Source organism: Orcinus orca, chromosome 9, assembly GCF_937001465.1.
Source record: "Orcinus orca chromosome 9, mOrcOrc1.1, whole genome shotgun sequence".
NCBI classification, from domain to species: Eukaryota; Metazoa; Chordata; class Mammalia; order Artiodactyla; family Delphinidae; genus Orcinus; species Orcinus orca.
In genome coordinates this window covers 25,951,572-25,964,863 of record NC_064567.1, presented here as the reverse complement: position 1 = coordinate 25,964,863, position 13,292 = coordinate 25,951,572, and the positions used below count along the sequence as shown (strand labels likewise).

The 13,292-nt window shown below is 37.8% G+C and overlaps 1 non-coding gene across 1 annotated transcript; it reads right to left on the bottom strand.

The window, feature by feature from the left end:
* Window positions 1-12,884: 12,884 nt before the first annotated feature.
* Window positions 12,885-12,991, bottom strand: LOC117199779 (U6 spliceosomal RNA). Its single transcript, XR_004481118.1, has one exon. It is a non-coding gene; the product is annotated as a U6 spliceosomal RNA (small nuclear RNA).
* Window positions 12,992-13,292: the final 301 nt, after the last annotated feature.

Here is a 13,292-nt window from a genome sequence, read left to right as displayed (position 1 = left end):
TATTTATGGTAGCTGGTGAGCAAAGGTCTCGGAACAGCTAACTAAAAGTTTTCCCCCGGACCATTAGTATTCACAGAGTTATTAATAGGTATTCCAAAGAAAAGTAGAATTTCAGGAGTAAATATATTGATTAATGTTGGAGTTGAATGAATTAAACAAGTTTTCTTGCTGTAGGATTCTTCAATGCCTTTAATGTTAATGTGCATTAATATGCATTGTAAGATACAACATACAATGTTTCTGAAATGTATTTTGCCGTGAAACTTCTAATGCTTTTGAAAAGCTCACAGGACATTTAATTTTCTCTAAGGTAACAAATAGTGCTTATTAGGTCAGCACTATTTGGACTACTTCATATGCATTAACTTTTTTAAAGTTCTGTGTGGAATCTGAAAAAAAAGTGGAATTTGCTTGCTACTTCCAAATATGGATGTCTTTTTTAACATACAAACAATATTTTAAATAGATTGTCACTCAATGGACATGTCTTGTATTCATCCTGCTGTTTTTTGAACCTCCTGGCATGTAACCATATCCCTTTTCAAGGTCCAGTTTGCAAAGTGCACAAAATGTTGTCTCATTTGGTCTTTACTGAAACTTTCTAAAGCATAAAGCTGAGGCCCAGAGAGATTCACAGCCTGCAGGATTGGAAGCCTGTAAAGGGAAGAGCTGAGATTTGAATTTGGGATCTGGTGGATAGTGATAATAGATGCATCCAGTGTCTGTGGAATGGTACATTATATTATTCCTTTGGAAGTTGTCTGCTGCTTTCAAGTCTTCCATATTTTTAATTTTTTTGTCTTCTATATTTTTCAAATCTGCTATATTTTCTGCTTTCAAATCTTTCATATTTTCCATTTTCCTTTCTCCTTTGCTCTCTAACTTGTTTAACCTTTATTCTCACTCTAAGAGTTGTCTTCCTTCCTCTTTTTCTCCATGACTCCTTATCATCCTAGACTTTCTACAGGAAATGAATATTAAAACATTTGATCCATTCTCTAGTCACCAATAAACACTACTTATTGATCATTTTTTTCTTTCTCTCTTAATGGGTTTTGTGTTAAAAGCTATAAAGAAAAAGATAAAATTTAAAAGTCTCCTTCCTTTGGTTCTAGTATAGTTATCTCTTGGAATTAAATAAAAAATGATGACAAAATTGATGGAAAAGCAGAGAATTTTTTGAGTATGTAAATGTATGAAATGAAATTTTGAAAATCTATTTTTCAGAGAATATCCTAGACTGTACATACTAGTCATTTTATCAAAGTTACTATATAGCATCCAAAATTAGTGTGTTGGAGCTTGCAGTGGAGAAAGTAGGAATTGCCTACTCTGCTCTTTTATCCCAGGACACCTTCCTCCAGACATACAGTACAGCATGGATGCAGTGAAAGAGTAAAGGTAGTCAAGCAAGGGGTTGAATGGGATGGGTGCCATAGTTGAGAGGCTGTGGAGTTGGGAGGAGTAGAAGAGCCCAGCCTATAACAGTGATGAGGGCATCCTGGTGATGGAGAAGGGGGCAAGGATAGAAGTAAGGAACATCATATGATGTGCTTTGAAAGATAAAAATAATATTTATAGAAAGCGTATGAGAAGTTATTTTCTGTAATTATCTATAGAGAGATTATTTTCTGGGATTATCTGTAAAGATATTAAAAACAGAAGTGAAAAATATGGTATTTAGAATTGGTCATACCTGAATTCAAGTCCCACATCTGCCACTTACCAATGATATGACTTGAACAAAACTTTTTAACTCATACAAACCTCAGTTTACTCATCTGGAAAATGGGTGTGTGTGAGATTAACTCTCATAGGTCTTAATTTGTCAGTTAAATGTTCTACTTCTTTTAAAGTGCTTGGCACTAAAAGTTCTCAATAAATGCTAGCTAAAAGTATTGGTATCAGGGAGGCTGTATGTGTAAATCTGGGACTCCCTGAATATGTGCTTTAAGTTTTTCAGACCCATTTGCAGTTGTAAAATCAGCTCTTTCCTTCTGGCGGAAATGCTTAGTTTATCAATTAACTTTATAATAATTTCCCCTCCTGCTGTAAAAGTGCAGCTTTAGTAAATAATGACCCAAGAACAATGCCAGGAAATGTACTAAATTTTCCAAACGGATTTCTTTGATTCAGTCAGTAACAATTAAAATATGTAAGTAAATTCTAAAACTCCAATTTCTTGTTTTAAATTAATTTTTATTGGAGTATAGTTGACTTACAATGTTGTGTTAGTTTTGGGTGTTCAACAGAGTCAGTTATACATATACATATATCCACTCTTTTTTAGATTCTTTTCCCGTATAGGTCATTACAGAGTATTGAGTAGAGTTCCCTGTACTATACAGTAGGTCGTTATTAGTTATCTATTTTATACACAGTAGTGTGTATATGTCAATCCCATTCTCACAATTTACCCCCCCTTCCTCCTTGGTAACCATAAGTTTGTTTTCTATATGTACGAGTCTATTTCTGTTTTGTAAATAATTTCATTTGTATCATTTTTTAGATTCCACATTTAAGTGATATCATATAATATTTGTCTTTCTCTGTCTGACTTCACTCGGTATGACAGTCTCTAAGTCCATCCATGTCACTGCAAATGGCATTATTTTGTTCTTTTTTTTTTAATGAAATTGCATACTATACCATTTTAAGTTTGTATTTTTTAGAAACAGTTGTTCCCAAACACTGATCAATTTGACTGCTTTCATCAAAACTAAATAGGTGAATTCAGGCATAAACCTATGTAATTAAAAAGAAAATGCAATATAAGATTTTTTTTTTGTCAAAAAGATATTGTGGCCCACTGTAAAATATCTAAATGATGTGTTATCTTGTAACCATTAGTAAATTGTTGATCTAACATTGATATGCCAATAATGTGCTATTCTTCTACCTTTGTTAGCTTTTATCACAAATAACATTTAGAAGGAAATAATAGGAATCCAGTTAGAATTGTTAAACAAGGTTAATATTTTTTGAGTATCTACTGTGTTTCTGGCAGTGTGTTAGTTTCTTTATATGTGTAATGCATTGAGTATATGATATTATTTGTATTATTTTACTCAGATGGCAAGAATAGATTTGGAAAGCTAATTAACACACTCAGAGTCAGATAGCTGTAAGTATGGCAAGTCATGGAGCTAGAAGTTCAACCCAGTCTGTCTTATTCCAAAATCTATTTTTCTAACTGCTATACCTTGCTGCCTTTTTTATCATTGTTCAAAACTAAGCTTTCTTACACATTGAAATTTTCAGTTTGCTGTGTTATGAATACCTCACAGTCCAATTCCTGCCACATAATGTCAATATAAAAATCAGATGATCGGCTGATAATAGTAATAGTAGCTAACATTTACTGAGTAATTAATAGTCTGTATTATGTGTTTCAATATGCAATCTTTAGTATTTATAACTACCACTTGAAGAAGTAGTAATTGCTCTTACCCCCATTCTACAGATGAAGAAACTTAGCCTAAAGGAGGCAAATATGTTGTATATAACTAGCAACTAGTAGAGTTGTGACTCAAATCCAGGTGTGTCTGATTCTGAAGCTCTTTACCACTTTACTGTTTTGCCCTTTGTTATCATGAAGCTATATATTGTTTAGTAATTCTTACGATGAGAAAAACATATCCCAAGAACTGAGAGAGACATTTCCAGACCTGAAATTATCTAAATACCCTGACAGGTAATTGCTAGTAAACCAAAATTCCTCAAACCAAGATTTTATGGGCTTCATATTTATGCTCAACTCAAGATTCAGGTTAAGGTGACTTGAAAGCTTAAGATGCTCTGGGGTAGGTGGCATGGCCCAATGATTTGGAGTTTAACTCATCTTTAAATGTATGGGTACAAATTACATACAGCTATGTATCTCCTTACTCTTCAAGATAACTGAGCTATGATAGTTAGCTGAACAGCTGTGTCCTTCTTTGCTTTCCTGCCTTCAGATAAGCCGCTTTTTATAACCCAGAATGTTCCTTGTCTTCTCCACTCACAAACCTTTTAATATAGTACTTGAAAGAGTCTGGCCCTAGTGGCTCTCTCTGAAAGTCAGCTTAGGGTAGTGGTTAAGAAAGGGAACCTGGAGCCAGACTGCCTGGGCTCAGATCTCCTTCTAGGTATGACTTTATTTAACTTCTTAACCTTTTTGTTCTTCAGTTTCCTCATGTGTGAAATTGGGATAATAATAATAATAATAATAATAATAAATTTCACAGAGGGTTGTTATAAGAATTAATTGAGTAATTTTTGAAAATATGTAGATTGATGTCTGGAATAAAGTAAGAGCTGCATAAGTACTTACCAAATAAATTTTTAAAAAATAAGGCTTTCACTGATAACCCTGATCAGTGTGCTCTCTTTGTCCCCTATTTCCTGATGCACTAGATTCAACTCCTAGGGCACTTACCACATTGCCTTTTCTAATAATTACTTATTTGTATACCTTTTTACTTATACTAGATTTTAAGCTTCTTGCGAAGAGACAACTTCTTCAATTGCTTCAGGTTATTGTTCAATAAGACTCATGCATAAGTGAACCGACGACTCTCTAGAGGCAGGTAAGTGACTTCCATTTCCTTCCATCCAAGAGAACATTGCTGATGATTGCAACACCATTACATCATCTGTCTCAATAAGATGGCAGTTCAGGGCTTCCCTGGTGGCGCAGTGGTTGAGAGTCCGCCTGCCGATGCAGGGGACACGGGTTCGTGCCCTGGTCTGGGAGGATCCCGCATGCCGCGGAGCGGCTGGGCCTGTGGGCCATGGCCGCTGAGCCTGCACGTCCGGAGCCTGTGCTCCGCAGCGGGAGAGGCCGCAGCAGTGACAGGCCCGCGTACCGCAAAAAAAAAAAAAAAAGATGGCAGTTCACACTAGTGGAAATTGTTACCTTCTGATATGATCATTTGGTGCCTTCTGTGTATGTGGTAGGTGACACAGTGTTTTTACAAAGTTGTCTGTGTTCTAATCCCAGAACCTGTGGATACCTTACCTAGCAAACCTTACCTAGCAAAGGGACTCTGCAGATGTAATTATATTAAGGATTTTAAGATGGAGAGATTATTCTGGCTTTTTCAGGTGGGTCCATTGTAATCACAAGTGTCCTTTGAAGAAGGAGATAATGGAAGCAGAGGTCCTAGTGGTGCCATTGCTGGAGGGGAGGCTGTGAACCTCTCTTGGTAAAGGAAAGGAATGGATTCTCCCTTAGCTCCTCCAAAAGAGCTGACACATTGCTGTCAAGACCTCTGGCCTCCAGAATTGTAGGTCAAATTATGTTATTTTTAGTTTGTGTTATTTTAAACCACCAAGTTCGTGGGTGCAGCAGCCATAGGAGACTAACCAAATCTACTTCCCGGAATGAAAGATAATGAAAATAAAAGATAAAAATAAAGGAAAGAACAAAAGAATGAAGGAACAAAGGATGCTTTACTACAAATTACACCTTTGTAGTTATTATGAGTAAGAACCAATAACTGAATAGACAATTAATCATCACAAATTATAGTGGGCAGAAAATAAAACATCCATTGTTGGGAACAAAATTTAAAACAAGTACATTAGTTTTAAATGTACTTGGAAGTTGGTCAGAGTTTTTATGAAAGTTCCTTTATCACGAGCAAGGCATTGTAAGAAGAAAAAAAAACCCTGAATCAATACTGTAATTCAATTTAAAAATGGAAGAATCACAACCAAGTACAGAGTTTCTTTTTATAAACCCAATCTTAGAAATGATGAGTAAAAATTTTTAAACTTATTCTCTCCTAAGCTACAATATGTAGTTCTTTCCACCATGTTTCCCTTCCCTCACTCTTTCATTTCCACTCCCTGATTCTGCTTCCAACCAGAAGCAGTTGCATATAGGGTAGTCATGAGGGGAGAATAAACAAAAGGGTAATGGCAGAGATGATACTGTCAATCTCGTTTTAATAAAGAGTCTACAGAGGGGCTTCCCTGGTGGCGCGGTGGTTGGGAGTCCGCCTGCCGATGCAGGAGACGCGGGTTTGTGCCCCGGTCCGGGAGGATCCCACATGCCGCGGAGCGGCTGGGCTCGTCAGCCATGGCCACTGAGGCTGTGCGTCCGGAGCCTGTGCTCCACAACGGGAGAGGCCACAACAGTGAGAGGCCCGCATACCGGAAAAAAAAAAGAGTCTACAGAAACGCTGAACAGAAGCTTTAATAGCATTTCTGGCAATAACCACCCCTGTTCCCCATGTATTTTGAATCAGATTTAATTTGAATTAAATAGAAATAAAAACTCTTTACCATTACACACTAATGACTGTAATTTTCTCTCAAGCTGTTACTTATACAGTATGCTGCACCTTGGAAAGAACATTCTTAATCCTTTTCTAATTGAGTCTCAAGGTTAATGTCTTTATTTAAAAAACTCACTTATTTTTGAAGGCTGAACTTTAATACTGTGAATTAATATGACATATAAGCCTTTCTGGATTTTCCACAAGAAGAGAAATTCCTAACTTAGATGTCTTCCTTTAGTTACAATAATTCTAGCCAGTCTAATGATACCACCCAGTTTGTCCTTTTGAGGGCTGTAATACTCCTGTCAGCAGCTCCGTTGGAGCATTTAACTCACCAGATATCTGTAACCCTGATTGCCAGAGCCAAAAATGTCTCCAGTATGACTTCAAGTAGTTCAACTCTCTGGTGCCAGATGGTATGCAAATAGAACCCTTCTCACAGATACAGATGTCACCGTGCGCAGAGCTTGTGCGAGTATCCATATCTACTCCTGCTGGGAATATAATTTGGTAGAAAAACTCTTTGGCCGACCTGCCTATGATCTGTAGACTATAGACTCATTCCCAGATGACAGCTTTAATATGTACTTTCCTATTAATCAAAAATGAAAAAGAACCAAAATTCAAAATTAGGGCTGAACATATATTTTTGAAGCTGGATCAAAGGAGAGACTTGATAAAAAATTTAGAAAGATTACTAAAAAGGAATATCACCGAATGAGAGATCTAATTTGCCATCTCCTCCTTCCCTCATTGTAAATGCTGCCAAGGAGAATACCAAACTGTTTACAACTAATGGAGTGAGGGAACTTGTTTGCATCCATGCATCAGTTCCTTGATCTAAAGGAAGGCAGTAATGAATAGAAGGAATATCAGTGTTAAGAAAAGTATCTGAATTAGGTAAGAGTCAGTTTTCAGAATGAATAACTGAATCCAAACCCTCTATCCAGAGTTTTCCATTGTTAATATCTGAGCAGTTTTTAAGGACTTTTCTTTGGTTCCAATTCTACCCCTTGGGGTGGTAGAGTAGGATTATTTTTCTGTTTTTATGCAGTTTTAGATCATCCCATAACCTAACTTATTCACTTGATCATATATTCAAAGATTTGAAGAAAATTTTAGCCTATGACACTTCGGAAGATAAATCTGCTTTAAAATAAAATTATTTATAATTTTACAGCCCAATAAAAAATTTAAAATTGTTTGTGATTTAAAAGTGTCCATACCACTATCCTTTTTATTAGAAAAACATATAAAATCTGAAAGTATTTTATATACTCAAGTATAATCTTAGGAGTGAAATGTAAGGCTATGGAGAAGCAGGCTATATATTTTCTATGTTCTTTTCATTGCTGTAGTTGTGCTGTACTTCAGTCTTTAGCATGGACAAATAGAATGATATAGTTTTTTGCTTTTGCCATGTTATACAGTTTGTCAGGTTTAACCAGATATTGTCAGGTAATTTAACCAGATTATTGGTATACCAACAAAATATTTTTAGAAATCAGCCTAGAGAAAACCCGAAACTACACCCTAGAGCTCAGCCAGTTGGTTGGTTTGTAGACATCTCTTTGTAGAATTGGTGTATTTGTTTGAATTTCAATTTGAGGTAGAGTATTTAATGTCTAGGAAATAATGAAAAACTATTTTTGCATGTAAACCCTAAATGTGGTGCTATTCTTATAAAGAAAATGTCTAAGAAGAATGAGCTCAATATCTTTAAAAATTTTATAAGCAAACCCACTGTTCTTTAAGAGTTTAAAATACTGCATCAGGGACTTCCCTGATGGTCCAGTGGTTAAGACTTTGCCTTACAATGCAGGGGCTGCGAGTTTGATTCCTGTTCAGGGAGCTAAGATCCCACATGCCTCATGGCCAAAAAAACCAAAACATAAAACAGAAGCAATATTGTAACAATTCCAATAACGACTTTAAAAATGGCCCACATTAAAAAAAAATCTTTAGAATACTGCATCAGTGACAGAAATGAGCTACTAAATAAAGTGCGTTTTTTTAACAACAAACCCGATTTAATAAAATAAGTCTCAATTAAGCAGGAGGTTAAAGGTTAAAATATTTAACTAAGGTGATTCTACTGATGGATGAGGTAGACAAACTGGGATTTAAGACTAGTTCCATCAGACTCATGGCAAATTATTTGATCTCATCGTAAGGCTGTGGGAACTCTTAACAGCCTTAATTTACTTACCTGCAAATTGTAGCTACCAGGAGGAATTGATAGATACCGGTATAGTGTTTGCTTCATGGTAGGTCTCAGTGATTTTTAGATATGATAATGATGATGATGCTTAGTATCAATATTATAATATCTAATGACACTACATCTATACCAAATTCTTTTGTCCATTTAACTTTAATAGACTACTCTTTCCATTTTGAAATGTTATCTTTTTAATGATCTTATAAAATCTTCACTGATTTTTTTATTCAACTTGTTGTAACCTTTTTTTTTTTTTGCTTTTTCTGCCTATTTGCCACATGTTTTTCATGACGTGTGGAATCCCTATGATACGAGATGAATATCCAGTTACTACCTTTTTCATTAGGCCTTGGGCAACTCTGGCTGAAAATACTTATAAATTTATGTTACAGTTTCACTTCCTACATCTTCTTACTTTTATTTTTCACTTCAGTGCCCTATATTTCAGTACAGTATAGTTTTAATGTGCTGTCTCTTTATTGTTCCTTGGTGAAAACTGAATTTTATTAAGCCCAAGCTCTAATTCTCATCAAGTTATCCTATAACTGTGAGTTATATGCATGAGTCTATGAATATAAAAGAGAAAGTTCATTCTAATCTAAAGCATACAGATTGATCTTATTATCAACAATGCATAATAGAGACTTATTATTCTTCAGTTTGCCTAGTGTCTTGCACAGGGCCATCATCAGTATAAACCAAGTTCAAGGCATAATGCTTGCTTTCAAGAAGTTGGAATAACTAGTTCAATTCTTTCACCCCAGTATTCCCTATCAGATTTACAGTGTTACTTATTTTAAAACACTACTGACATCACCATCAACAAAAATACTAGAATTTATTTTTGTAAAAAAATGTGGGAAAACAATTTTAAAAACAGAGTTTAATTTAAAAATTTAGTCAATATGATGTGTTTATTACATTCAGAGAGCTGATCCCCTATAAAGTTGCCATAAGTCTCTTTGGTCATCTGATTTTAAGGCAGTGATTTGTAGTAAATATTAGTGTGTATAGGAGTCCGAGCCCCCTTCTCCCACCCATCCTCTGCCATTTCAAGAAAGGCGATACTGTCATGTTCTGTTAGAAAACTGAGAAGAAGATCTCTGTTGTTTTTGCACCATTAATTTATAATAATATAGAAGAGTATCTATTTCTCAATCTGTGTGCCTCTCCACCTTCTGTGTAAGTGCTATTGTATTAAAAATTGAGGCATATGGAGGAGGCTGTAGTAAATCAGTAGAGGTAATGTTTTCTGTGCCTCTTAAAATCATGTAATTATGATTCAAATCCTTCACAGCTCATGTATAGTAAAGATAGGCTTTGCACATCTATATTGGCATTTAAACAAATAAAAGTTTATGACTCTGCAGGTTGGAAAGAAATTTCAACCAGTTAATGTAGACCTTGTGGGAAAAATCCCTTTTAAACACAATTATTGCTGGAAAACAGGATTTACACTTAAGCCATTTTTTCTGTTGCCTTAAGATAGTATGCAAAGCATTTGAAAGGAGTGATGCTTTTAGTTTGACTATTTCATTATTATTATTGTTCTTAGTTTTCAGGACAGCACTGAAGATAAGGGGCCTTTGTAAAGTACAGTAAAAGTCGAGTCCTTCACTACATGTCATTTTTATTTTAGCATCTTGTTCTATATTTCCTCTCAGGGAGACAAGGATACTACATAAACAAAATTTATCAAAATCCTAAGATTGTGTGCTTATTGGAGGAAAGGAATGGCAGTGATGGTAAAAGATGAAGGGAAAACATAAGCAAATAAATTCAAATAAGAGTAAAATTTTATAATGAAGATGGCATATCCTAAACTAAGGAATAAAATTTATTTAACTTCATGCTCCTGAAATTTAAATGAATAAGTAAGTATATGTATATGTGTGTATATATATGTAAGTATATATATACATATGACATATATACCAGTATATAGGGGTCAAACCACCTTCACCATTGTGGGCAACCTCAAACATCATCACATAGGCATCTGATATACCAGGCTTCCCCCAAAACAGATTAGGGATACATGCATGCCATCAAATTGAAATGTAGGCATTTTTGCTTACTCAATGTGTTTATCTCATTGGTAGTTTACATAATTTTTCTAAAATGCTATTCAATTTAAAATGGGGTTTCAACTGCCAAAACCTGCCAGTGAGGTATTTTAAACATTTTATGATATTCATAATATTTGGTTTCAAAAATTAAAAACAAAACACCTATTTTGGTGATTTAACAGAGGTTCATAAGTTAGTGCGTCTACTTTTACCTATTATGTTGTTATATTTCCAGTGCAAAATTGATGTTTGGAATTTCAAGGTTGATGTCTTCAGGAATAGGTTATCCCTCAAACAATGAACATGATTTTTGAGAATGACCAAAGTAAAAGAAAAATGCCATAAATCCAGGAGTGTGTTCACAAAGAGAAGAAGTGCCTTCTCTATGTCTGAGTACTGGGCGTTCACAGCAAGCCACGCACTGCAGGAGACTTCTGTTTGTTTGTTTTAAAATTTTACAGAAATTTTGGGAGGCTGGAAAGGTGGAGACAGGGAAGGTATATCTGCTTTGACGCTGAGCCTGGAGTATATAGAATTTGGTTTTACCTTTTCTGTGGTTACAGTGATGTTTTTCCTAAAGATAATTGTTTCCTCTCAGGGAGGGGCTTATGCCCACACTTAGAATGAATTAATGTGAGAATGCTTTCAGCAGTCATCACCTTGGAGAACTTCAAAGAGTGAAGGTCAGGTCTGTAAGTCAGCTGTCTGCTGGAAGTCAGAAAAAGAAATACATAACTTTCCCTGAGAATTTCCAGAAACGCTTGGATAGGACAACCTGCTTTCAAAAGAAAGAACGGGAAATCCCACTGCAGCCGTTGCCATAACCACGATGCTGAAAGGAAAGAAGCAGAATCAGCAGGGGCAGCCACGGCCACTGCAGCCCCCATCTCCAGAGGGGAAGAGACCCCAGACAGGATGGGGGGCTCACTGCTCTTCCCAGAGGCCCTCTAGGACCAAGGGGACCCATGATTGCACCAGTGGGGAGTCTCCCGTTTCCTCCTTAGGGTAGAGGCCCAATTCAAGGAGGCTTAGGTCCCTGGTCTGGCCCATATGGTCATGGTTGGTGGGGGAGTCAGTGCTGAACCTCCTTCCTGGACCAGGCCAAGGGGGTCCCTCCAGGGGAGGCCTTCACAAAGAACAGAGACACCCTTGAACACTCACAACTGGCCCCTTAACAAGAATGCCTGCTGGCCCAAGGGTGGACCCCAGGTTATGGAAGACAGATCCCACCACCCTCTCTGCCAACAGTGCCAAAAAGGGCCATTGTTGATATGAAGACCTCTGTGCCTTCTGCCACCCAGGCATCAGTGGACCTCTGTGAGACTGTGCCTTCCCACCAGCCTGGAAGGGGCCCTCTATGGCCAACAGCCATTTATTTCCCTGTGCCTTGTGATGGCTACTGTGCGGCTGTTCCACCCCCGACCTCAGTCACTGACACCCGCCCCCAGAGTTGTGTTTCATCACTGGTGCCCTTTCTTCTGATCCAGCCTCCAGAGCCTTGCCTCAGGACCCCATCTTTGCTCCCTTCAGCTGCTTCCTGGATCTTCCTCTCTCTCACCAGAGTCACTTCCTGAAAGGCCACTCTCCCTGCTCTTGGACTCCGTGGTTTCTGCCTCAGTAGCACGATCCCCACCGCCGTGGTCTGTGATCGCTGTGTCTTGTGAGACTCTGCATCCCCCTCATAGCTTTCTTTTCTCAGCGTCCTTGGCATTTTGTGACTTCCCAACACTAGAGGAAGTTTTTCTGTCAAAATGAGTGAGGCTGGGCTTCCCTAGTGGCGCAGTGGTTGAGAGTCCACTGCTGATGCAGGGGACGCGGGTTCGTGCCCCGGTCCAGGAGGATCCCACGTGCTGCGGAGCGGCTGGGCCCGTGAGCCATGGTCGCTGAGCCTGCGCGTCCAGAACCTGTGCTCCACAACGGGAGAGGCCACGACAGTGAGAGGCCCACGTACCGCAAAAGAAAAAAAAATGAGTGAGGCTCTTGGTGCCTTCTAGACTTTCCCCACCTCCCGACACGTGAAACTTTCCACAACTTCCCCTGGCCTCTTCATCCTTCTCCTGGAGTCAGTTATTGTGGGTAGGACACAGCCGCTGAGATGTTTTACAAAGCCTCTGAGGGGCCTTCTGTAGTTCCTTTCCAGTCCATTTTAGTTAGACTATGTCACTGTGAGGCCATCAGCCCTTTTGTTTGAATTTTGTGCCTCTCCACCTGGCCTGCCTTTGGTGGAACCTGGATAGTACTGTCGCCCTCTTCCCACTCTCTGCCTCTGCATCCCTGGCGTTGGTTGTTTTCTGTGAAAACACCAGTGAACAGGTCCAGTATTTTTTCAAAAATATGGAACGCTTCACGAATTTGTGTGTCATCCTTGCGCAGGGACCACGCTAATCTTCTCTGTATCGTTCCAGTTTTAGTAAATGTGCTGCCGAAGTGAGCACCAGGTCCAGTTTTGAACGGACCCTGAGGAAATAGGTCAGGAGCTGTGTGGGGAAGAAGGAGGGATGAGAACCACTGGAGAACTAAGAATAGCTTGTTTTTTCATTTTAACATTTTTTTATATTGGTAGTAAATGCAGTGGAAAGAAAAAGAAAAAGAAAAAGAAAGGAAAAGAGGAAAGTAAGACAGGAGGAAGAAAGAAACGAGAGAGAAAAAAGACAAAAGGTAACCCCAAACCGTACTTCCTGTGGTAAGGTATAACCAGGAAGCTTTATTTTAAACCCTGAAGAACTGTGGCACAGT